Raw genomic sequence first — 24,163 nt, 5'->3', positions numbered from 1 at the left:
CCCAGCTGGGAGCTTGTAGCATTTTCTCAGTCTCTGCAACATGCTGATCTATTCTGATATGAGTTTCAATTGTTTCACCTCCGTGTTCTGCATTTTTACCACGCTTTGTTGAAAAGGAACTGTCGAAACTTGAAGGGGTAGACGTTTGAGGATTTTTTTTATTGTTGTTTGATTGACTATATTTTTGCAGATTTCAAATGAGACAAACATTGTGTTGCTTAGATATCTTCCCACTGAGATGAATTCTTTTAGTCTGAGGTCTTGGAATCATTGCCTAGAGATTTGTATTAAATTTAATCTGTAAAAATGTCAAACTCAAAACATGATTAAGTTCACACTTTGAATGAGAAACTAATTGACTCTGGCCATGGTGGCGCTGGTGGTAAAGAACCCACAGAGCAGGAGCCACAGGAAACACGGTCCCATCCCTGGATCGGCAAGATCCCCTGGAGGAGGACATGGCACCCTCCTCCAGTATTCTTGCCTGGAGAGTCCCATGGACAGAGGAGCCTGCTGGGCTACAGTCCATAGGGTTGCAAAGAGTCGGAAACAACTGAAGCGTCTTAGCCCACACACAGATCCAGTAACTGTGAAGATCTGTGTGTGTTGACTTCAAAATGCATTCTGATGTAATAGGTTGATAAAGGAGGATTTATCTGCAATGTTCAAAGCATCACTTCAAAAACCATATATAAGAAAGCAAACATACAACACTGGAAGGGAACTTTAAATAATAGCCCAGTTTAAAATAACAGGGGCTTCCTGGGGGTTCCGTGGTTAAGAATCTGCCTGCCAATACAGGAGACCTAGGACAATCCCTGGGTTGGCAAGATTGCCTGGAGAAACTAATGGCAACCCCCTCCTATATTCTTGCCTGGGAAATCCCACTAAAGAAAGTTGAAATTTCTAGTCAAAATCAGTTTTATTTTTCAAGTTACTTACTGAAAATTGATAATCTAGTTATAGTTTCAGATATGGTAAGGAAAGGTCAAACAGAAAAAATATAAGTTAAAACAATAAAACTCTAATACCAGACCACCTGACCCCCCTGTTAAGAAATCTGTATGCAGGTCAGGAAGCAACAGTTAGAACTGGACATGGCACAACAGACTGGTTCCAAATAGGAAAAGGAGTACATCAAGGCTGTATATTGTCACCCTGCATATTCAACTTATATGCAGAGTACATCATGAGAAACGCTGGACTGGAAGAAATACAAGCTGGAATCAAGATTGCCGGGAGAAATATCAATAACCTCAGATATGCAGATGACACCACCCTTATGGCAGAAAGTGAAGAGGAACTCAAAAGCCTCTTGATGAAAGTGAAAGAGGAGAGTGAAAAAGTTGGCTTAAAGCTCAACATTCAGAAATGAAGATCATGGCATCCGGTCCCATCACTTCATGGGAAATAGATGGGGAAACAGTGTAAACAGTGGCTGACTTTATTTTTGGGGGCTCCAAAATCACTGCAGATGGTGACTGCAGCCATAAAATTAAAAGACGCTTACTCCTTGGAAGAAAAGTTATGACCAACCTAGATAGTATATTCAAGAGCAGAGACATTACTTTGCCAACTACGGTCCGTCTAGTCAAGGCTATGATTTTTCCTGTGGTCATGTATGGATGTGAGAGTAGGACTATGGAGAAGGCTGAGTGCCAAAGAATTGATGCTTTTGAACTGTGGTGTTGGAGAAGACTCTTGAGAGTCCCCTGGACTGCAAGGAGATCCAACCAGTCCATTCTGAAGGAGATCAGCTCTGGGATTTCTTGGAAGAAATGATGCTGAAGCTGAAACTCCAGTACTTTGGCCACCTCATGCGAAGAGTTGACTCATTGGAAAAGACTCTGATGCTGGGAGGGATTGGGGGCAGGAGGAGAAGGGGACGACTGAGGATGAGATGGCTGGATGGCATCCCTGACTCGATGGACGTGAGTCTGAGTGAACTCCGGGAGATGGTGATGGACAGGAAGGCCTGGTGTGCTGCGATTCATGGGGTCGCAAAGAGTCAGACACGACTGAGTGACTGAACTGAACTGGACTGAACTGAACTGAACTGAACTATATAAGTATATTTTGCAGGCTAAAGAGTTAAAGAACTAAACAAAAAATCTTAGATTAAAAGAGGTCCACAGTTGATCATTTCATCTAAGAAGTGTAAACTGGCCTCAGAACCATTAGAACGTTACCATGAAATGTAGAAAATGGAAAAGCAGTTATAAAACTGCATTCATAACATTGTTTTAAGTAGTATTTGGCTTCGAGTGACTTGTATTTTGATGGTAATAGGAGAAGCAATAGGTTGGAAGTACTGTGAACATGGCATAAGTCTGGAAACCATGTTTGCCTAACAGAACATCAGTTTTGTTTGGGTTCTTTCATACATCTCAAAAGTGAGCATGCAAAGTTTTTGTTACAACTGTTTCTAGTATCATTCTAATTGTTTTCAATTCCTTATTATATCTATTATTTTAATAGATTATATTATATATATTATATTAATATATTGATTATTATATAATATATTATTATAATTGTATTGAATAATTAGTACATATTAATTATATAATGTATAATATAATATATTTTATATATTAATATATAATATTATATTGATATATTAATATATATTATATACAATGTATTATATATATTTAATAGAATATATTGTTTTATATATTTAATTATGCCAGATAAAACTGGCATACAATAAACAAACATTTAAAGTGTATAATTTGATTAGTTTTGATACATACATATGTCCGCAATATTGACAAAATAATCACTGTAATTAACATATTCATCATCACCCAAAGTTTATTGTGCCCCCTTGAAATCCTTCCCTCTCCTCTTCCCTAATTGTCTTTTCTGTCTCAGAAAACTAGAGATCTGCTTTCTGACACTATATATTAGATGACATTTCCTTAAATTTTAAGTTAGTGATATACTATAGCATATACACTTCTGGAATTTTTTATTCAATTATTTGGCACTTCATCCATGGTGTAACATTTATTCAGAAGCTCATCTAGTGCACCTTCCAATTCTTACGTATTTCCCACCATAGACCATAGAGGTGGAAAAAGAAAGAAGCCTTTGTCTGCGGTACAAATTGATTTTTCCAGAGTATCTACAAAAGTAATATAACAGAAGATGATTTAAACCATTTTCTCTCACCTCACATCCTTTCTTGGAAAAAAAAAAATTTCCCAACTTTCACTTCTCGACTCTACCCCACATAGGAACCCAGCTTCCCAGTAGGACTTGAAGGATGGAATAGAGTGAGAGGAATTTACCGAAATATTTTTCTTAAACTAAGCTGTTTCTGAAAGTAAAACATTCAGATAAATGCGTCAAAAACAAGATAAACTTACCCACAATACAATATACTTAGAAGAAAATTATTCAAAACATGCAAAAATCCCTCAACCATCTCAGCCTTCCCCGACTATCTTTATCTCCACAAGTGAAGTTGAAGTGAAGTTGCTCAGTCATGTCCGACTCTTTGCGACCCCATGGACTGTAGCCTACCAGTTTCCACCGTCCACGGGATTTTCCAGAATACTGGAGTGGGTTGCCATTTCCTTCTCCATGTCTCCCCAAACCCCCTAGTAATTTACTGTCATATCTGAGTCTGGCCTCCAGACTCTGGAACTTAACTCCCCTCTCCTGGGTTTCTCAGGTCTTTTATAAGAAAGAACTCTGACAAAAGAGTTGAAAACCATGGCAGAGTTAGAAGGGAACACCAGAAAATTGCAGCATGAATTTCAGAGATGTAATAGAAATCCCTGGGATGGCTCCACATATACTCCTGAATCGACCTTGCATTCAATGGCCCAAGTTATTATTATTTTTTTTAATGTAGGATAAACCCATTTATTATCTGAGTCAATATTTAGCTAAAGAGTCCTGCTTATTGTAAATTAAACTCAATATCCCTATTTTTAAAATTAAAGTTTATTTCCAAATAAGTCAAGTATGTTTTCATAGAATTTTGTTCTTGTAGTTTGTATTATTTTTTGAATGTAGTTTTGGTGTTAGAAAACCATTTCATATGTATCACTGGCTAGTCCTAGTGAGAAAACAGTCAAATTTACAGGTTAAGTGCTTTGTGGAGGGAGGAAAGAAGAACAGGGAGGAGGAGGAAAGAACATATACAGTTATGATTCTGTGATTTTATGTTTAGCTCATTGAGCTATGCATTTTTTTCAAAGCGTTTCCTTTTATTTAGCAGTCATATTAAAATTAAATGAAATCATATCATGTGAAAAAGACATTGATTCACTTTTCTGGATCTGGATCTGCCAGGTACAATCATTAATATCTGGAAAATATAACCTAAATCGATAATCCTCTCTCCATCTAGGATCAATTAAGACGTTATGACAACTTCAGCTTCCTGGGTGACAAATTCTTCCAATCCTAAAGGAATGACCTTCTTAACCTCTGACTCTTAAAGATGACTCTTCCCTGTACAATTGTGAATTGCCACTGTTATTCTGGAAATAGCCCAGATCTTCCAAAGTTTTCCCATTTTTTTGATACAGTAACTCATTAGAGCTATGCATTTTTAATACTACATGTCTGGTGGCACTTATGGTAAGCACTGAGAACCAACATTCTTTAGGTCTGTCCCTGTCTATCAATCAGTTAATTTACCTATGGACTACCTACCATTTATCTATCATCTATCATTTCTATCAGCTTTTTTTTTTCTCTCTCAATGATAGGTTGCTCATTCATTCCATTAGGAAAGTTTTAAAGCTTTTTAAGGTTTGCAATCAATCCCCTCTTTAGCCCCCTGATATAGTGCTTTATTCCTGAAAGTCTGTAGGACAAACCTAAATCAAATAAGTAAATTTTTAAAAAGGAGAGATTTTTTTTCCAGACTTTATATTGAAACAGTCTATTAAGCCCTCGGTATATAACAGCAGAATCACACATACCTCTGAGAGGAGGAGGAAAGCTTCATATAGTAATTTAAGTGAGTTATGTGTCTAATTACGTCCAAGAGCTTGACAGTGTACTACACGTTGGGACATCTGTAACAGCATTGCCTGAAATTTCATTCAGAGCCACAATGTCAGGTTTTAGTTGTATTATCAGCAGTCATTATATACTCTGCCATGTTTAATCCAAACGACTCACTACTTCTCAAAATCGAAGAGTATCAGAACAATATGAAACATCATAAAACATAACATCATCTCTTCCTATTTCATTACACATTCTCCTTGTAACAAGTTGGCGAAAACATCCCTTCAATATGATTAGATAAGTGAAGAAATTATATTAGATTCAGTTCCCTGAAAGACCATCTTCAGTAAATACAGCTGTGGGTTTCAATTTAAATTAAAATTGATTGTATGCTTATTGGTTCTTCTAAGCTTTGGAACTGGAAAATTAAAACTTTACACATAGCAATTTTGATTTGTTTCTGAGAGAAAGTTCTCGATTTAGACACTCAGCAGGGTACCAATAGGTAAACATAATGGTGGGGAAAATATACAAATATTTATTTGGGAGGCTGTAATAGTTTTATGCATAAAACTAAAGCAGAAAACTTTTAAAATAATTACATCATAAGCTACTAGTTGTTGCTAGTGTTCAATGCACAATAGAAGATTTAACATACCTCCCACTTACCTCCAGATCACCCCAGTTTACTTTCATTATCTCAGTGTAATTTTTCCAGTCTCTAAGTTATCCAAGTTGGATGACAAGTTACATCTTTATTTTACATCTTAGAAATTATCCTTGGGAGCGACTCAATAACAGCCTCAGCAAGCTGAAGCTGGATTATAGCCCCTTTCTTCAAAGGTAAGTTTTTCCAATGGTATGCTAGTATGAAACACTGTAAAATTTAAATCATACAGGATGGTTTCTGGAATTCATTAATACAGATTTCCAAGTAGTATTTAAGACCCTGTAGTTCTGTGACTCTACAATAATTGCAGTTTTGATCTAATTATATAGTTACGTGGCCAATGAATGAGATGAAACATCTTCAAATGCAAGCACTTCAAATGCAAGTGTTCTTTTTTTTTTCTGACCACATATCAACTCTGTTTAAAACTAGATTTTTGAAATCTGTTCAAAATATATATATTTTAAAAATATTCACACACACACACACACTTAAGGGTTTCCTTGGTGGCTCAGTGGTAGAGAATCCATCTGCCAATGCAGAAGAAGGGAATTTGATCCCTGGGTCAGGAAGATTCCCTGGAGAAAGGGATGGCTACTCATTCCTCTATTTTTGCCTGGAGAATCCCATGGACACAGGAATCTGGTGGGCTACAGTCCATATCCATTGTGCTGCAAAGAGTTGGACACAACTGAGCAACTAACACACATAAAAATATATATTAAAATATATATACATGTATGTATATATTTACTAGGTCTAAAAATGGATGGGAAAAAAAGTGAGCAGGAAAATAAGAGCACTATCTCAGACTGGTGGTGGTGGTAGTCACTCAATCATGCCCAACTCTTTGCGACCCATAGACTGCAGAACGTCAGGCTGTTCTCTGCTTAGTCATTCAGTTGTGTCCAACACTTTGTGACCCCAAGGACTGTAGCCCACCAGGCTCTTCTACTCATGGGGAGTCTCCAGGGAAGAATAATGGAGTGGGTTGCCATGCCCTCCTCCAGGGATCTTCCCAACTCAAGCTTCCCTGTCCTCGCTCTCTCCTGGAGTGGTGATGCCATCCAACCAACTCATCCTCTGTCATTCCCTTCTCCTCCCGCCTTCAATTTTTCCCAGAAGCAGGATTTTTTTTCCAGTGAGTAGGTTCTTCTCATCAGGTGAGCAAAGTATTGGAGCTTTAGCTTCAGTATCAGTCCTTCCAGTGAATATTCACAATTGATTCCCTTTAGGATTGACTGGTTGGAGAAGGAAATGGCAACCCACTCCAGTGTTCTTGCATGGAGAATCCCGGGGACAGGGGAGCCGGGTGGGCTTCTGTCAATGGGGTTGCACAGAGTCGGACACAACTGAAGCCACTTAGCAGCAGCAGCAGCAGCAGGATTGACTGGTTGGATCTCCTTGCAGTCCAAGGGACTCTCAAGAGTCTTTCCAACACCACAGTTCAGAAGTGCTCAGCCTTCTTTGTGGTCCAACTCTCACATCCATACGTGACTCGAAAAATCATAACTTTGATGATATGGACCTTTGTCAACAAAGTAACAGAGAAGGCAATAGCAACCCACTCCAGTAATCTTGCCTGGAAAATGTCATGGACAGAGGAGCCTGGTAGGCTGGAGTCCATGGGGTCGCTAAGAGTCGGCCATGACTGAGTGACTTCACTTTCACTTTTCACTTTCATGCATTGGAAAAGAAATGGAAACCTACTCCAGTGTTTTTGCCTAGAGAGTCCCAGGGACAGCGGAGCCTGGTGGGCTGCAGTCTATGGGGTCAGACAGAGTCAGACACGGCTGAAGTGACTTAGCAGCAGCAGCAGCAAAGTAATAATGTCTCTGCTTTTTAAAAAATATGTGGTCTAAGTTTGTCATAGATCTTCTTCCAAGGAGTAAATATCTTTTAATTTCATGGCTGCAGTCACCATCTGCAGTGATTTTGGAGCCCCCCAAAATAAAGTCTGACACTGTTTCCACTGTTTCCCCATCTATTTGCCATGAAGTGATTGGACTGGATGCCATGATCTTAGTTTTCTGAAGGTTGAGTTTTGTTTCGTTTTCTTTTGCTCATTAAGCTTTTTATTAATGGGTCTCAAATTCTGTGACAGATTTTTGGTCAAGTTGTTTTCATTAAAAAGTACTGATTTTAAAAACTAATAACTTAAACTGCCACACACAAAACGTATGGTCCACAAAAATACTCTCCTTTCCTTCTGTAGGTTTTACAATGCATTGTTATTAACCAGTCTTTTGCTATTAAACAACTTAAATGGCCCATTGAGACAAACAGTTCTGAGACTGTTCTTCCACCACTGATTAAGACTTGGGGTGGCAGGTATTGGGGATAACATTCATCTAGCCTTCTGAGCGTTCTGGGCAGACTTGGTGACCTCGCCAGCTCCAGCTGCCTTCTCGCCCACTGCTTTGATGACACCCACAGAGACCGTCTGTCTCATGTCACACACAGCAAAACGGCCCAGGGGAGGAAGTCAGAGAAGCTCTCGACACACTTGGGCTTGTCAGGAACCATATCAACAACGGCAGCATCGCCGGATTTCAAGGATTTAGGGCCATCTTCCAGCTTTTTCCAGAACAACGATCAATCTCCCCCTTCAGCTCAGCAAACTTGCAAGCAATGTGAGCTGAGTGACAGTCCAGCACAGGTGCATATCCTGCACTGGATGGTTCAAAATAATCAGCTGAGCTGTGAAGCCAGCGGCTTCCGTTGATGGGTCATTTTTGCTGTCACCAGCCATGTTGCCATGACGAACATCTTTGACAGACATGTTCTTGACATGGAAGCCCACATTGTCCCCAGGAAGGGCTTCACTCAGTGCTTCATGGTGCATTTCTGAAGACTTCACTTCAGTGGTTACATTGACTGGAGCAAAGGGAACCATCATGCCAGGTTTGAGAACATCAGTCTCCATGTGACCCACAGGGACAGTACCAATACCACCAATCTTATAGACATCCTGGAAGGGCAAAGGAAAGGGTCTGTCAGTTGGGCGAGTTGGTGGCAAGAGGCACTCCAGAGCTTCAAGCAGGGTGGTCCATGGGCACCCTGGACGGGTGCCATCCTTATAGGTGACTTTCAATCCCTTGAACCATGATGGCCTGTTAGCACTTGGCTCCGGCATGTTGTCGCCATTTCAGGCAGAAATTGGCACAAAAGCTACTGTGTCGGGGCTGTGGCCAATTGTCTTAATGTAGGCGCTGACTTCCTTAACAATTTCCTCGTATCTCTTCTGGCTGTAGGGTGGCTCGTGGAATCCATTTTAACTGCAACAGTTAGTTGTTTTACACCCAGAGTGCAAGGCAGAAGGGCATGCTCACAGGTCTGCCCGCTTCTGGAGATGCCAGCTTCAAATTCACCAGCTCCAGCAGCAACAGAAGGACAGCACAGTCAGCCTGGGAGGCGCCTGTAACCACGTTTTTGATGAAGCCTCTGTGTCCAGGGACATCAGTGATGGTAACACAGCACTTGCTGATCTCAGAATTCCACAGGGAGATAACAATGGTGATACCATGCACGGTGAGCTTTCAGTTTGTCCAAGACCCAGGCATACTTGAAGGAGCCCTTCCATCCTGGAAGCCTTCTTTTCAAACTTTTCCACTGTTCTCTTGTTGATCCCGCCGCATTTGTAGACCAGCTGGCCAGTCGTGGTAGACCTCCCTGAATCTATGTGCCCAATGACAGTAATGTTGATGTGGGTTTTTTCCTTTCCTGATTTTGCTTAGGTTTAAGGTCCTGAAAGATGATGCTGTGAAAGTGCTGCACTCAATATGCCAGCAAATTGGACAACTCAGTAGTGGCCACAGGACTGGAAACATCAGTTTTCATTCCAATCCCAAAGAAAGACAATGCCAAAGAATGCTCAAACTACTGCACAATTGCACTCATCTCACATGCTAGTAAAGTAATGCTCAAAATTCTCCAAGCCAGGCTTCAGCAATACGTGAACTGAGAACTTCCTGATGTTCAAGCTGGTTTTAGAAAAGGCAGAGGAACCAGAGATCAAATTGCCAACATCTACTGGATCATGGAAAAAGCAAGAGAGTTCCTGAGAAACATCTATTTCTCTTTTATTGACTATGCCAAAGCCTTTGACTGTGTGGATCACAGTAAACTGTGGAAAATTCTGAAAGAGATAGGAATACCAGACCACCTGACCTGCCTCTTGAGAAATCTGTATGCAGGTCAGGAAGCAACAGTTAGAACTGGACATGGAACAACAGACTGGTTCCAAATAGGAAAAGGAATACGTCAAGGCTGTATATTGTCACCCTGCTTATTTAACTTCTATGCAGAGTACATCATGACAAACGCTGGACTGGAAGAATCACAAGCTGGAATCAAGATTGCCGGGAGAAATATCAATAACCTCAGATATGCAGATGACACCACCCTTATGGCAGAAAGTGAAGAGGAACTCAAAAGCCTCTTGATGAAAGTGAAAGTGGAGAGTGAGAAAGTTGGCTTAAAGCTCAACATTCAGAAAATGAAGATCATGGCATCCAGTCCCATCACTTCATGGGAAATAGATGGGGAAACAGTAGAAACAGTGTCAGACTTTATTTTGGTGGGCTCCAAAATCACTGCAGATGGTGACTGCAGCCATGAAATTAAAAGACCCTTACTCCTTGGAAGGAAAGCTATGATCAACCTAGATAGCATATTCAAAAGCAGAGACAGTACTTTGCCGACTAAGGTCTATCTAGTCAAGGCTATGGTTTTTCTGGTAGTCATGTATGGATGTGAGAGTTGGCCTGTAAAGAAAGCTGAGCACCAAAGAATCGATGCGTTTGAGCTGTGGTTTTGGAGAAGACTCTTGAGAGTCCCTTGGACTGCAAGGAGATCCAACCAGTCCATTCTGAAGGAGATCAGCCCTGGGATTTCTTTGGAAGGAATGATGCTAAAGCTGAAATTCCAGTACTTTGGCCACCTCATGCGAAGAGTTGACTCATTGGAAAAGACTGATGCTGGGAGGGATTGGGGGCAGGAGGAGAAGGTGATGACCAAGGATGAGATGGCTGGATGATCTCACTGACTTGATGCACATGAGTTTTGGTGAACTCCAGGAGTTGGTGATGGACAGGGAGGCCTGGTGTGCTGCAGTTCGTGGGGTCAGAAAGAGTTGGACATGACTGAGCGAACTGAACTGAACTGAAATGAAGGGTGGTTTTCACAACACATGTGTCCTGGCAGCAAACCCGTTGTGATAAAGCAAAAGTTTAGTTTTAAGTCAGTTTTTTCACTCCTCTTTCACCTTTATCAAGAAGCTCTTTAGTTCCTCTTCACTTTCTGCCCTAATGGTGATGTCATCTGCTTATCTCTGAGTAATTTACAATTAATTAGAAGGCAAAGGCTTGGATTTTGAATACTGAAATTTAAAAAGTAGTATCACTTCTAGTCCTATCTACAAAAATCTAGAGGAACTTTATCAAAATATTTCATAATAGTTCGGAAAAGTAACCAAAAATTTAACGTTTACTGCATATTTCTATGCCAGGCACTGTTTTAAATCTCACTGGAAAATTTAGTAGGTACCTGTATTGCTTTCATATCATAGATGATGATACTGAGGGACCAGTAGATTTATTGTTTACTAGATGTAATGCTTTTTGATATCAGTGGAGCTAGAGGTTGAATTTTTATCATCTGACTTCAGAGGCATCATTTGGACCACTACCCTATACTCAAAATGACAACTATGTCATGCCTTTTATAGGCTAATGAAAACCTAAAGATGTCCAAATTTGTAGTTATATAACTTTTATAGTATAGGTTACATTCTATAAACATATCCGTTATTTTTTTGTGGATATCAACCTCAGATTCATTAGTGTATATTTAACAAATTTATCTTTTTCTCTGAAAACCTGTCACGTTAGGTTGATACAGAGGCCCTGTTCTAGTTTCCTGAGCCATATAGCAAATGGATAAACAGATAAAGACGTAGTAGTACATATATACAATGGAATATGTGTATTTTTACTCATCCATAAAAAGGAATGAATTTGAGCAAGTCTAAAGAGGTGGATGAACCTAGACACTGTTATACAGGATAAAATAATTCAGAAATAGAAAAAAGAAATATTGTATACTAATGTATATATATGGAATCTAGAAAGATGGTATTGATGAATGTATTTGCAGGGCAGCAGTGGAGAAACAGACATAGAGAACAGACATATGGACATGGGGAGGGGGAGGAGAGGGTGAGATGTACGGAGAGAGTAACATGGAAACTTACATTACCATATGCAAAATAGATAGGCAACGGGAATTTGCTGTATGACTCAGAGGACTCAAACAGGGGCTCTGTGTCAACTTAGAGGGGTAGGATGGGGAGGAGATGGGAGGGAGGTTCAAGAGGGAGGGGATGTATGTATCCCTATGGCTGATTCATGTTGAGGTTTGATAGAAAACAACAAAACTCTGTAAAGCGATTATGCTTCAATAAAAAAAATGAAAAAAATTGTCATGTTAACTCATTCTGACATGAAATACCTCATCTATTCTTCATTACTTCTCAGAAATTATAGATAAGGATTTATAAGTCATATCAAACATATCGATAAATAACACCAAGAAGTTCTTACTGTGTCAGCACTATTACCAATACCTGACATGTATTACATCATTCATTGTCACCAGAATCTCATGAAGTAAATATTAGATTTGTCTTAGTATTTGGAGATAAATCACTTGTGGTTTCTGGGATTCTTGGAAACTTTAGAGTCTCTTTTATTTTGTTACTGACATGACTATTAGAACTTTATCCCATTTAAATTGCAAAAGAAACCCATGATTTGAATAGTTTATTATCAGGTTTTACAAAGTGTATATAAAACATGGACACATGGAGAAGTGCAGTATCCTCTTTAAAATTTCAACTTCCTTGAATATCAATCTTCTCTTTCTAACATTAATTATACAACTTACAATATAACTATAACCATTCTTATAAATAATTAGCACAATGTGAATTGAATTGCATTATCCCAATTCATATCATTTAATAGCATTACAACATACTTAAGCAACAGCTATTTTTTTCCTGTTATCCTCTTACTTTTAATAAATTATAAATATAAATTTAAAAGTTAATTTTCTTTCAACAATTATTTTATCACACAGAAATCATCATATTCTAGGCTTTATTTTTCTCTTCAGTCTTAATAGTTGACATCACTCCAATATTTCTATTATTAAATATATTAATATTAGTAAGAGAACTGTCTTATTTAATACCCACTCTAAGTCTGATATTTTCAAGAGATGAGGTGGGATCATCAAGTTATCCTGAGGCTGATGGGATGGAAATGCTCAACGTTCCTTATTTCCGTCATTCAAATGTATTTGTCCCCTACGGGAAGCAGACATGCCTTCTTCAACCTAGTGACATTGCTGCACATTTAATCTTTACAACAATCTTGTATACTAAGGATTAGCCTCTCAACAGATTGAATGAGAAAACAGATATCTTGAAAATTAAGTAGCTTGCATAAGCCATGTAAATCTGTGTGTAGAAATCAAGGATTCAAACCCACCTTTGCTGATTTTAGAACCTGTACTTTACTGATGTTCTGCTCATCCCTGCCCTGCTGAGCTGCTGTTTGTTGCTGACTTCTGCCTTTCTCTCTTAAGACCTCCCTTTGTCTCTCTCTCTCTCTTTCTCTCTCTCTCCCCTATTCTAAACAAGAGAAGCAAAGTAAGCTACACAAGAGGAAACAAAGTCTTCTCTGGAAGGGAAATTTCTGAAGGCTAAGTGTGACTTAAGTTCAATAGCAGAAAGTTTCATTATTGTCAAGTATGAAGGGCCTATAAGAGTTCATTTTATAAATGGGAAGAAATGAGACAAAACAGAGGAAGATTTTCCCTCAAATTCACACACCTAGTAAATGATAGAATTGAGCAGAGGACCTAGGTCTTCCGAGTCTTGTATTGACACTGCTGCTGCTGCTGCTGCTAAGTCGCTTCAGCCGTGTCTGACTCTCTGCGACCCCATAGACGGCAGCCCACGAGGCTCCCCCGTCCCTGGGATTCTCCAGGCAAGAACACTGGAGTGGGTTGCCATTTCCTTCTCCAATGCAGGAAAGTGAAAAGTGAAAGTGAAGTTGCTCAGTCGCACTACTGTTTCCCAAATTATGGGGATATTGGATGAGGCAGTTCTCAAGATGATTTTAGCTGTTACATGGCAGCAGCATTAGATAGGAGTAATAGCAGAGTGAGAAAGTTATTCCCATTTCAATTCCTTACAATCTTTCTATGAAAAATCCTCAGTTTAATGCTAGTATGTCTTTTAACCTTCACTTAAACATTCCTTAACCCTTGCTTCCTGGTGTGAAAGAACATACAGTAATCCTTACCCCTTGAAAACTGCTGCGGTCCTTTATTAGAGGACTTGACACATGAATGGAAATTGGTCTTGGTCCTCAGATACTGGTAGGACATAAAAATGTTGTTCACAATGTCTAAGATTGCATATCCAGTGCCATTAACCTGGGTGTTATGGTCACAATTTCTGGAATAGTTCATCTGTGAGTGAAACAACTAAATTCAGTTGACAGTAACCTATTTTAAGTCTTCAGATCCCATGAGCATTTTTCACTGGCATCATGATGGTTGTGCTGAAATATTTCATCTCTGGTTATTCCTGCTGATATTAAGTACTAATCAAGGCTGTGTTTTCCCCTTCTCTCCCTGGCATTCTATATTACTTTTGTTGGACCATCAGAGAAGGGACAGGGAGGTGGTTTGGAAGTGATTTACATATCCCACCAACTTCTTCACATTAAATTATTTCCAATGAGGAGGATCCCTTCTGACCTTTATGAACACTCTTATTACAAGCATGTAAAACGTTGATCACAATTAAAAATTCAGCAGAAGTCACAATAGTGCATGACTCTTTCTAAAGGTCCCCACACAAGACTTCCCTGGTGGCTCAAACAGGAGAGCATCTGTCTATAATGTTGAAGACCCGGGTTTGATCCCTGCATCAGGAAGATTCCCTGGAGAAGGAAATGGCAACCCACTCCAGTACTCTTGCCTGGAAAATCCCATGGACGGAGGAGAGTGGTGGGCGACAGTCCATGGGGTCGCGAAGAGTCGGACAGGACTGAGCGACTTCACTTTATGCACAAGAAGGGCTTCCTGGATAGCTCAGTTGGTAAAGAATCTGCCTGCAATGGGGGAGACCCTGGTTCAATTCCTGGGTTGGGAAGACCTGCTGGAGAAGGGATAGGCTACCCACTCCAGTATTCTTGGGCTCCCCTTGTGGATCAGCTGATGAAGAATCTACCTGCAATGCAGGAGACCTGGGTTCAATCTCTGGATTGGGAAGATCCCCTGAAAAAGGGAAAGGCTACCCACTCCAGTATTCTGGCCTGTAGGATTCCATGGACTGTAGAGCCCATGGGATCACAAAGAGTCGGACACGAGTGAGCGACTTTCCCTTTCACGCACAAGATGGCTTCAGGTTCCCTTCCCTGCTGTGACTGTTATCTCAAATCCGCCAGTTAAATTTTAGTTCCCCCCCAGGTGGCTCAGTGGTAAGGAACCTTCCTGCCAATGCAGGAGATGCAGAAGACACCGGTTTGATCCCTGGGTTGGGAAGATCCCCTGGAGGAGGAAATGGAAACCCACCCCAGTATTCTTACCTGGGAAATCCCATGGGCAAAGGGGCAGATGGGCTAGAGTCCTGGGGATCTCGAAGAGTCAGACACAACAAGAGCGGGCTCAGTGGTGACTCGGTGTCTGTAATCAATAGAACCGCACAGTTTGAGTCCTTCCCTTTCCTAGAACTCCTCACTGTACTCAGAATAAGGTGATTAGGGCCTTTGAATCCCCCTGAGAGACAAGGAGCTCCAGCTGCATCACTGATCATTACTTTTTGTAGACTATCTGAGGCCAAGGTGGACTAGAAGCAGGAGTCAAGGGCTTTGGAAGGAGGGAGTGTCTCAGCACCAGTCAGTTTGGTTTCCCATTTACTTTGGATTTGGGCCAACATTGCAGTGTCTTGTGGCTCAATCAGGAGTATCTCTGATGCTTTGAGTGGGGAGATCCTAGTGGCTTAGACATATAGACTACTTGATTTACCTATATTATCTTTTCTGAATGGAGCCATGGAGTTTTGCTCCTCTTGACTGACTTTGGTTCGTCCAATGCATTCAGGCTTTAAAACAATGTCCATATTCTTTCAGATCGGTTTTGATTTCATTGACACAAATAATACTTCTTAAGTATTCACCTAGCTTTGCTATAGGACTGTGAGAATTTTCAAGATTGATAGTGATGACTGAAGAATTTGGGGGACAGTTTCTATATATCTTTGGGACAGTTTCTCATACTCTGGTTAATTACATTAATCAGTATTATAAACCCAATGTACTTTGAAGACTATATCAGTTTAATGTATAATGTTTATATCCAAAACTTCAACATTTCCACCTGGAAGTCAGGAAAGACTAGAAAATCACACAATAAAATGTGTTTTCCTTTGGCTTTTAAGAATCTTAGAGCCACACTTTGAGTCTATGAATAGGGACTCTGAAGTATTTACCATCTATGTACCTATGTGTTGACATTTCAGTCTTATAAGTATGCCCTGTATTTGCACTGTCCTGGATTCTAATGCTCTGATTCAAAAATTACAATTCTAAGAATAACTCTTGTTAAGCATCAAAGGCTTTAACCAGTTGTACTTTATGAGTAATATACAGAGAAATAGATAGTTCCTCACTAATTCTCAAATACATTTTAGAATTTTTCTACCCAACTGAAACATGATTGAATGGCATCAGCAACTGGATGGACATGAATTTGAGCAGACTCCGGGAGTTGGTGATAGACAGGGAAGCCTGATGTGCTGCAGTCCATGGGGTCACAAAGAGTCAGACACGACTGAACTACTCAGCTGAACTGGCTGAAACTTCAGTAATGCTAGACTCTGGTTCTTTCCTCTGTTCACAGACATCTGTGCATGTGGGACCACACACATTCACACTAAAGCTTCAGGCTTTACATTCAGGCAGGAATATTTATGGAGCTCAGCTAAACCCTCTTACCACTTCTGGACAGAAAATATTTTCCTCTGCAAGTGGATGAATTGAGTTGTTTTGCTTTTGTGAACAGCAACTTACTGTTACAAAGTTTTTCCAATCCAATTGCACCAAAAATAATGTAGATTTATTTTCATAATGAGGTTCATTTTGCCTCCAATTGCCAGATGAATCTGTTTACTATAGACATCATCAGAGTTACTTTGCTGAAAAACTATCAGCATCAAAATCTTCCGTAAGTGTCTTTGGATTGGAGTATATCACCTAGAATGATGTTCCTCTCCACTTGTCCATTCCAAAGTTCTTTCGGGTCTTGATCACTGTTCCTGTGGATTTTCAAACAGATTTTCTGGTCTTCCTATTTCCAAGTGGAAATGTTAAGGTTTTTAATACCAATATTATACTTTAAACTGATATAGTCTTCAAAGCAGAATCTGGTAAACAGTTTAATTAGTAAGACTAATTAATAAGTCTTACTAACTGTTAGTAAGACTAACAGTTTAATTAGAAAAGCAATGAACACAAACCTGCCTCAAAATTGCCTTACAAATTGGTTGGGGAGCTGACTGTAAAAGTTACAACTTTATTTTTTCTCACATTTGATAAATTCGTGAAAGAAAATTGCTTGTGCTAAGATGAAAAGAGATAAATTCTGTATGACCTCCAAAGTCCTGTTTTCTAAAACTTCTGGAACTCATACGGCTTATCTAAACCTTTCTCTTTATTTCAGGGTGTGAGATTATGTGCTTATTAACTTAATCTCATACTCTCAAAGGAAAATAAAGAAAAATAAATAAGGCTTAATGTCTATTTGATGTTTTTATTGATTTATATTTGACTGCAATATTGTGCTTCAGGTATAGAGCAAAGTGATTCATTTATCTAACTATATATTCAGTCACTATGGAAAACAGTATAGAGGTCCCTTAAAAATCTAAAAGTACAGTTACCATACAATCCAGCATTCACTCCTGGTTATCCATCTGGAAAAACAAAGACTCTAATTCTCAAAGATACATGCACTCCAACATTCATAGCAGCACTATTTACAATAGTAAAGACGTGGGAAGAACTCAAATGCCCACTAGCAGATGATGTATGTCACATTTTATTAAGCTAATCATTGGCTAATGGACATTTGAGTTGTTTTCATGTTTCACTATTGTATACAGTGCTGCTGTGAATGTTGGGGGTGCAGGTATACTTTCAAATTAGGGTCTTCATTTTTCCAGATAAATAACGAGGCCTGGGAATGATGTTGAATCATATGGTAACTCTATTTTTAGATTTTTAAAGGACCTCCATACTATTTCCCAAAGTGGCTGCAGCAGTTTCCATTTCCACTAACAGTATAGGAGAGTCCCCTTTACTCCACAGGCTCTGAGCATTTATTATTTCTAGGCTTTTCATTATAGCCATTCTGACATATGGTGTTTCCAGTAGTCATTATGGATGTGAGAGGTGAACAAAAAAGAAAGCTAAGTGCCGAAGAATTGATGCTTTTGAACTGTGGTGCTGGAGAAGACTCTTGGGAGTACCTTGAACAGCAAGGAGATCCAACCAGTCCATCCTGAAGAAAATCAGTCCTGAATATTCATTGGAAGGACTGATGTTAAAGCTGAAACTCCAATACTGTGGCCACTTGATGTGAAGATCTGACTTATTTGAAAAGATCCTGATGCTCAGAAAGATTGAAGGCAGGAGGAAAAAGGGATGACAGAGGATGAGATGATTGGATGGCATCACTGACTTGATGGACATGAGTTTGAGTAAACTCCAGGAGTTGGTGATGGACAGGGAGGCCTGGTGTGCTGCAGTCCATGGGGTCGTGAAGAGTTGGACATGACTGAGCGACTGAACTGAACTGAACTGGACTGACCATGTGAAGTGAAGTGAAGTGAAGTGATGTGAAGTGAAATGAAGTTGCTCAGTCATGTCCGACTCTTCGCGACCCCCGTGGACTGTAGCCCACCAGGCTCCTCCGTCCATGGGATTCTCCAGGCAAGAGTACTCGAGTAGGGTGCCATTTCCTTCTCCAGGGGATCTTCCCGACCCAGGGATCGAACCAAGGTCTCCCACATTGCAGGAAGACGCTTTACCCTCTGAGCCACCAGGGAAGCCCTGACCATGTGAAGTGATACCTTATTGTGGTTTTGATTTGCATTTTTCTATTAAATAGTGATGTTAAGCATCTTTTCATGTTTCTGTTGACCATCTAGGATTTCTTTGGAAAAATATCTGTTTAGGTCCTCTGCCCCTTTTGGACTGTATTGTTTATTTGATATCGAGTTGTATGAGCTGTTTATATATATAAGGTATTAACTCCTGTTGGTCACGTCATTTGCAAATACTTTCTCCCATTCCATCGGTGTCTTTCTGTTTGGTTAATGGTTTCCTTTGCTGTGTGAAAACTTATAAATTTGATTAGGTGCCATTTACTTGTTTTTGCTTTTATTTCTTTTGCCTGGGGAGCCTAATCTAAGAAAATATTGCCATGATTTATCTCCATGATATCTTGCCTGTGTATTCTGCTAGGATTTTCATTGTGTCATGTCTGAAGTTTGACCTTTAAACCATTTTGAGCTCACTTTTGTTTCTGGAAGTACAAATGAAGTTAGGAAGTATTCTAACTTCTTGGATTTACATGCAGCTGTCCAGCTTTCCCAACATCACTTTTTGGAAAGACTGTCTTTTCTCCACTGCATAATCTTGCTAGGTAAATTATCCTAGATAGCAGATTTTTCCCTTTCAAGACTTTGTATATATCATGATACTCCCTTCTGGCCTACAGTTTCTGTCATCAGCTGATAGCTTTATCGGGGTTCCCCTACAATTGATTTTGTTTTTCTCTTACTGTCTTTAGAATCTTCTCTTTAACTTTTGTGATTTTAATTATGATTTGTCTTGGTATGAATCTGTTGGGATGCAACATGTTTGGGATCCTCTGTGCTTCTGGTACCTGGATATCTGTTTTCTTATTTAGGTTTGGGAAGTTTTCAACCATGATTTCTTCAAATACATTTTTGAACAATTTTTTTCTCTTCTTCCCCTATCATGTGTAGTTTTCAGATTTTATTTTATCTCTTCATTTCAGTTCAGTTCAGTCGCTCAGTCTTGTCTGACTCTTTGCGACACCATCAATCTCAGCACGCCAGGCCTCCCTGTCCATCACCATCTCCCGGAGTTCATTCAGACTCACGTCCATTGAGTCGGTGATGCCATCCAGCCATCTCATCCTCAGTTGTCCCCTTCTCCTCCTGCCCCTAATCTCTCCCAGCATCAGAGTCTTTTCCAATGAGTCAACTCTTCTCATGAGGTGGCCAAAGTACTGGAGTTTCAGCTTTAGCATCATTCCTTCCAAAGAACACCCAGGACTGATCTCCTTCAGAATGGACTGGTTGGATCCCTTTGCAGTCCAAGGGACTCTCAAAAGTCTTCTCCAACACCACAGTTCAAAAGCATCAATTCTTCAGCACTCAGCTTTCTTTATAGTCCATCTCTCACATCGATACATGACTACTCGAAAAACCATGGCTTTGACTAGACAGACCTTTGTTGGTAAAGTAATATGCTATCTAAGTTGGTCATAACTTAGAATATTTAGCTATCTAAGTTGGTCATAACTTTCTTCCAACTGTCTTTTAATTTCATGGCTGCAGTCACCATCTGCAGTGATTTTGGACCCCCCAAAATAAAGTCTGATACTGTTTCCACTGTTTCCTCATTTATTTCCATGAAGTGATGGGACCAGATGCCATGATCTTTGTTTTCTGAATGTTGAGCTTTAAGCCAACTTTTGCACTCCCCACTTTCACTTTCATCAAGAGGCCTTTTAGTTCCTCTTCACTTTCTGCCATAAGGGTGGTGTCATCTGCATAGCTGAGGTTATTGATATTTCTCCCAGCAATCTTGATTCCAGCTTGTACTTCTTTCAGTCCAGCATTTCTCATGATATACTCTGCATAGAAGTTAAATAAGCAGAGTGACAATATACAGCCTTGACGTACTCCTTCTCCTATTTGGAATCAGTCTGTTGTTCCATGTCCAGTTCTAACTTCCTGTTGCTTCCTGACCTGCATATAGGTTTCTCAAGAGGCAGGTCATTTTATCTCTTAGATCCCCAAATTGCTATTTTTTTTAAATTGTCTCTCTGCCTGCTGTCTTGATTCAGTGATTTCCATTCTTCTGTCTTCCAGATCCCCTGTTCATCCTTCTCTGTCATTTGGTCCTCTAATAATTGCTTCTAGGTTGGTTTTTATCATGGCAATTAAACCAATTTTGATTGGAACATCTTTATAGTTTCTTGTTCCTTATTATAGTATTCTGCAATTCTCTTGATAATCTTTCTTAATTGAGTTACCATTTTTACTACCTGCTTTTGAACTCAGGGTCTAGTAAACTAGTGAGCTCTTTTTCATGATTTGCTCTTTCAGGGGATTTCTCTGGTTCTTTGAATTCAGAGTACTTCTCTGCTTTGTCATTTTCTTAACTTTCTATGTCACTATAAATTTAGGAGAAATAGTTACCAACTTTGGTCTGGAAGGGGTATTGTTCTGTGAGAGTATCCCTGTGTAGACCGTGTTTGTACAATCTTTTTGGTGTGAGGGCTGGTTTTGGACCCCAGCCATGTGCTTCCTCAAGGTGAGCTGGCCCTTCTCCCCTTGGAAGTGGGTGTGGTTGGGATTGTAGTATCCATAGCTTCTGCTGATGTGGGGTGGGATTTCGTCTCCACACCATGGCTATTGCCACCCTGTCAGGCATGGGGTCTGCTCCCCAACGAGGGTCAGGTTTGTTCATGGTCCGAGCGCTCGAGTCTGTACCCTGCTGCACAAAGGCAGTTGCTGAAGCAAGTGAGGTCTGTGCGGTCACAGAGGCCCTGGGTGCCATCAGTGTGCAGACCATGGTTCTGCCATCCAAGGTTATGCTGTCCTCTCTGCCGTGTTCATCCCAGATCTAGCACAGGGCTATGGGGTGGAATAGGCGAGGGCTGGGGGTAGGGGTGTTGTGGCTGCTGGAGTGCGGTTGCCAGGCTGCACCAGAGATGGGGATCTCCCCTGTGGCAGACTTTTCCCAGGACCCATCTGCCCCTAGTCTCACACCACAGTGCCACCTGGGGAGGGCGAGCTCTTCTGCTGGGAGAGGAGCCACCGAGCACTCCCAAGAACGCTGACTAGGTCCTTGTGGCCCCCTCCGCTCTCCCCCAGGCCCTCAGGGCTGTCTCCTCCTGTCTGCGTGAGTCCTCCCCCAGGGCCTGGCTGCCTGAGATTCAGCACCTCCTTGCTGCATGCTTTTGCGGTGCCACCTGGTCCGCAGGCTGACAAGGCCCCCCGTGTTTACACTCGCCACCCGGTGATCTAGCAGTGGCCACCAGGCACCCCGGTCTCTCTCTGGGCAGCTCGACTGAGTCTCTTCCCTGATCCCAGGCCCAGCTTCACCGTGGAGTGAGCAGGGCTGGGGTGTTCACCCCTTCAGATGGCTGCATTTGGAAAGATGGCAACTGACAACACAAGGCTCTCTCCACCCTGATTGTCAGCAAGTTTGCGTGTGTGCCTCCTGGGGAGCAGAGTCTAGGTTTCTTCAGCCTTCTTTCTATTTCATCATCTCTCACCAGGCCAGGAGGACCATCTCCTGCATGCTGGACTCCAGAAGTGGGGTGCCCAGACTGCCTTGACCTTCTCACTCCCCAAGGTGACGGTCCACTTGTAGACGTTATAGATCCATCCCTGGGGCGTAGGTCCCTACCACTGGCCTTTTTTTTCCCCTGACACTACTGAGTTGTCAGGAAATTTTTATTGTATGTTTAATTGTATAACTATTCTTCTCTGTTTCCACATGTAGATGGATTTTTGATGTCTTTGTAAGGGAAGGTGACATACATCCTCTTACTCTGCCATCTTGATCCAACTCCCTCTATTTGATTTTAAATACAATTCAAGAAGCATGATGAGGGGATGAACAAGAAAATAAAATGGTGAGCTAAAAGACCACAAACTGTAAAATATCTTTAATTCAATAGAAGGGGCACAAATCCAGCATTTTAATCAACGTGTGTGTGTGTGTGTGTCAGTGTGTGTGTGTAACCCCATGGACTGTAGCCCACCAGGCTCCTGTATCCATGGGATTTTCCAGGCAAGAATACTGGAGTGGGTTGCCATTTCCTTCTCCAGGGGATCTTCCTGACCCAGGGATTGAACCCAGGTCTCCCGCATTGGAGGCAGACGCTTTACCACCTGAGCCGCCAGGGAGGCCCTGATGAACTAGTAAGGAGCACATATTCAAAAAATGGGCTGACTCGTTGGAAAAGCCCCTGATGCTGGGAAAGACTGAGGGCAGGAGGAGACGGGGACGACAGAGGATGAGATGGTTGGATGGCATCACCGACTCAATGGTCATGGGTTTGAGTAAACTCTGGGAGTTGGTGACAGACAGGGAGGCCTGACATGCTCCAGTCCAGGGGGTTGCAAAGAGTCAGACATGACTGAACTGAACTGAACTAAGCAAGTATTCATATGTCTAACCACAGGATAAATGACTATACAGAAGATAATCAAAGGGGAAGCCTCACAATGACGCTGTGCTTGGAAAGTCTTCTGTCTTTCACTCATTTCTTCAAATGCTTGGTTTAAATAAACATAGCAAAGCATCCAATATATCTGTGTATCTGACTAGTCAGTATAGTAGCGTATGGAATATATCAATAAACGGCCATATCCCTGATACTCTTCATTCTACTATGTATGTTTAGCTGCAGCTATGTGTCCTTGAGCGTCTGCCTACAATGCAGGAGACCTGGGTTTGATCCCTGCGTGGGGAACATCCCCTGGAGAAGGAAATGGCAACCCACTCCAGTACTCTTGCCTGGAAAATCCCATGAACCGAGGAGCCTGGTAGGCTACAGTCTATGGGGTCGCAAAGAGTTGGATAGGACTGAGAGATTTCACTTTCACTTTCATGCATCCTAAAGCTAGAAGACAAGTTCTTGTGTGTGTGTGTTTTACTTTCTTGAATAGGGGAAAAAAGTCAGTGTGATCTGTTAAATTCTGAGTCATTCACTTACTTTGTTTTGTTTTTTTTTCAACATTTTATGCAAACCACACTCTTACTGGGGCTTTCCTGGTGGCTCAGTAAAGAATCTGCCTACTAATGCAGGAGATGCAAGTTCGATCCCTGGTCCAGGAAAATACCCTAGAGAAGAAAATGGCAACCGACTCCAGTATTATTACCCGGGAAATCTCATGAACAGAGAAGCCTGGAAGTCTACAGTCCATAGATCACAAAGAGTCGGACACCACTGAAGCAAATTCACACACAGTAACCTAGTGGGTGGACTACTCTGATCATCAAAGCGAACTAGAGATTCTGATCAGTTAGGGCAGAGAGACACACCTACCTGCATCTCTCAGTCCAGGCCGCCATGCTGCCCAGACTTGATCCTTGACCACTTTGGACA

General features: G+C 41.0%; 1 pseudogene; it reads right to left on the bottom strand.

Moving 5' to 3' along the window:
- Positions 1 to 7,994: 7,994 nt before the first annotated feature.
- Positions 7,995 to 21,615, bottom strand: LOC128051082 (elongation factor 1-alpha 1-like; annotated as a pseudogene).
- Positions 21,616 to 24,163: the final 2,548 nt, after the last annotated feature.

The sequence above is a fragment of the Budorcas taxicolor genome, chromosome 7, assembly GCF_023091745.1.
Source record: "Budorcas taxicolor isolate Tak-1 chromosome 7, Takin1.1, whole genome shotgun sequence".
Taxonomy (NCBI): domain Eukaryota; kingdom Metazoa; phylum Chordata; class Mammalia; order Artiodactyla; family Bovidae; genus Budorcas; species Budorcas taxicolor.
Note: the sequence above shows the minus strand (reverse complement) of the source record. Positions and strands in the feature narration are given on the sequence as shown.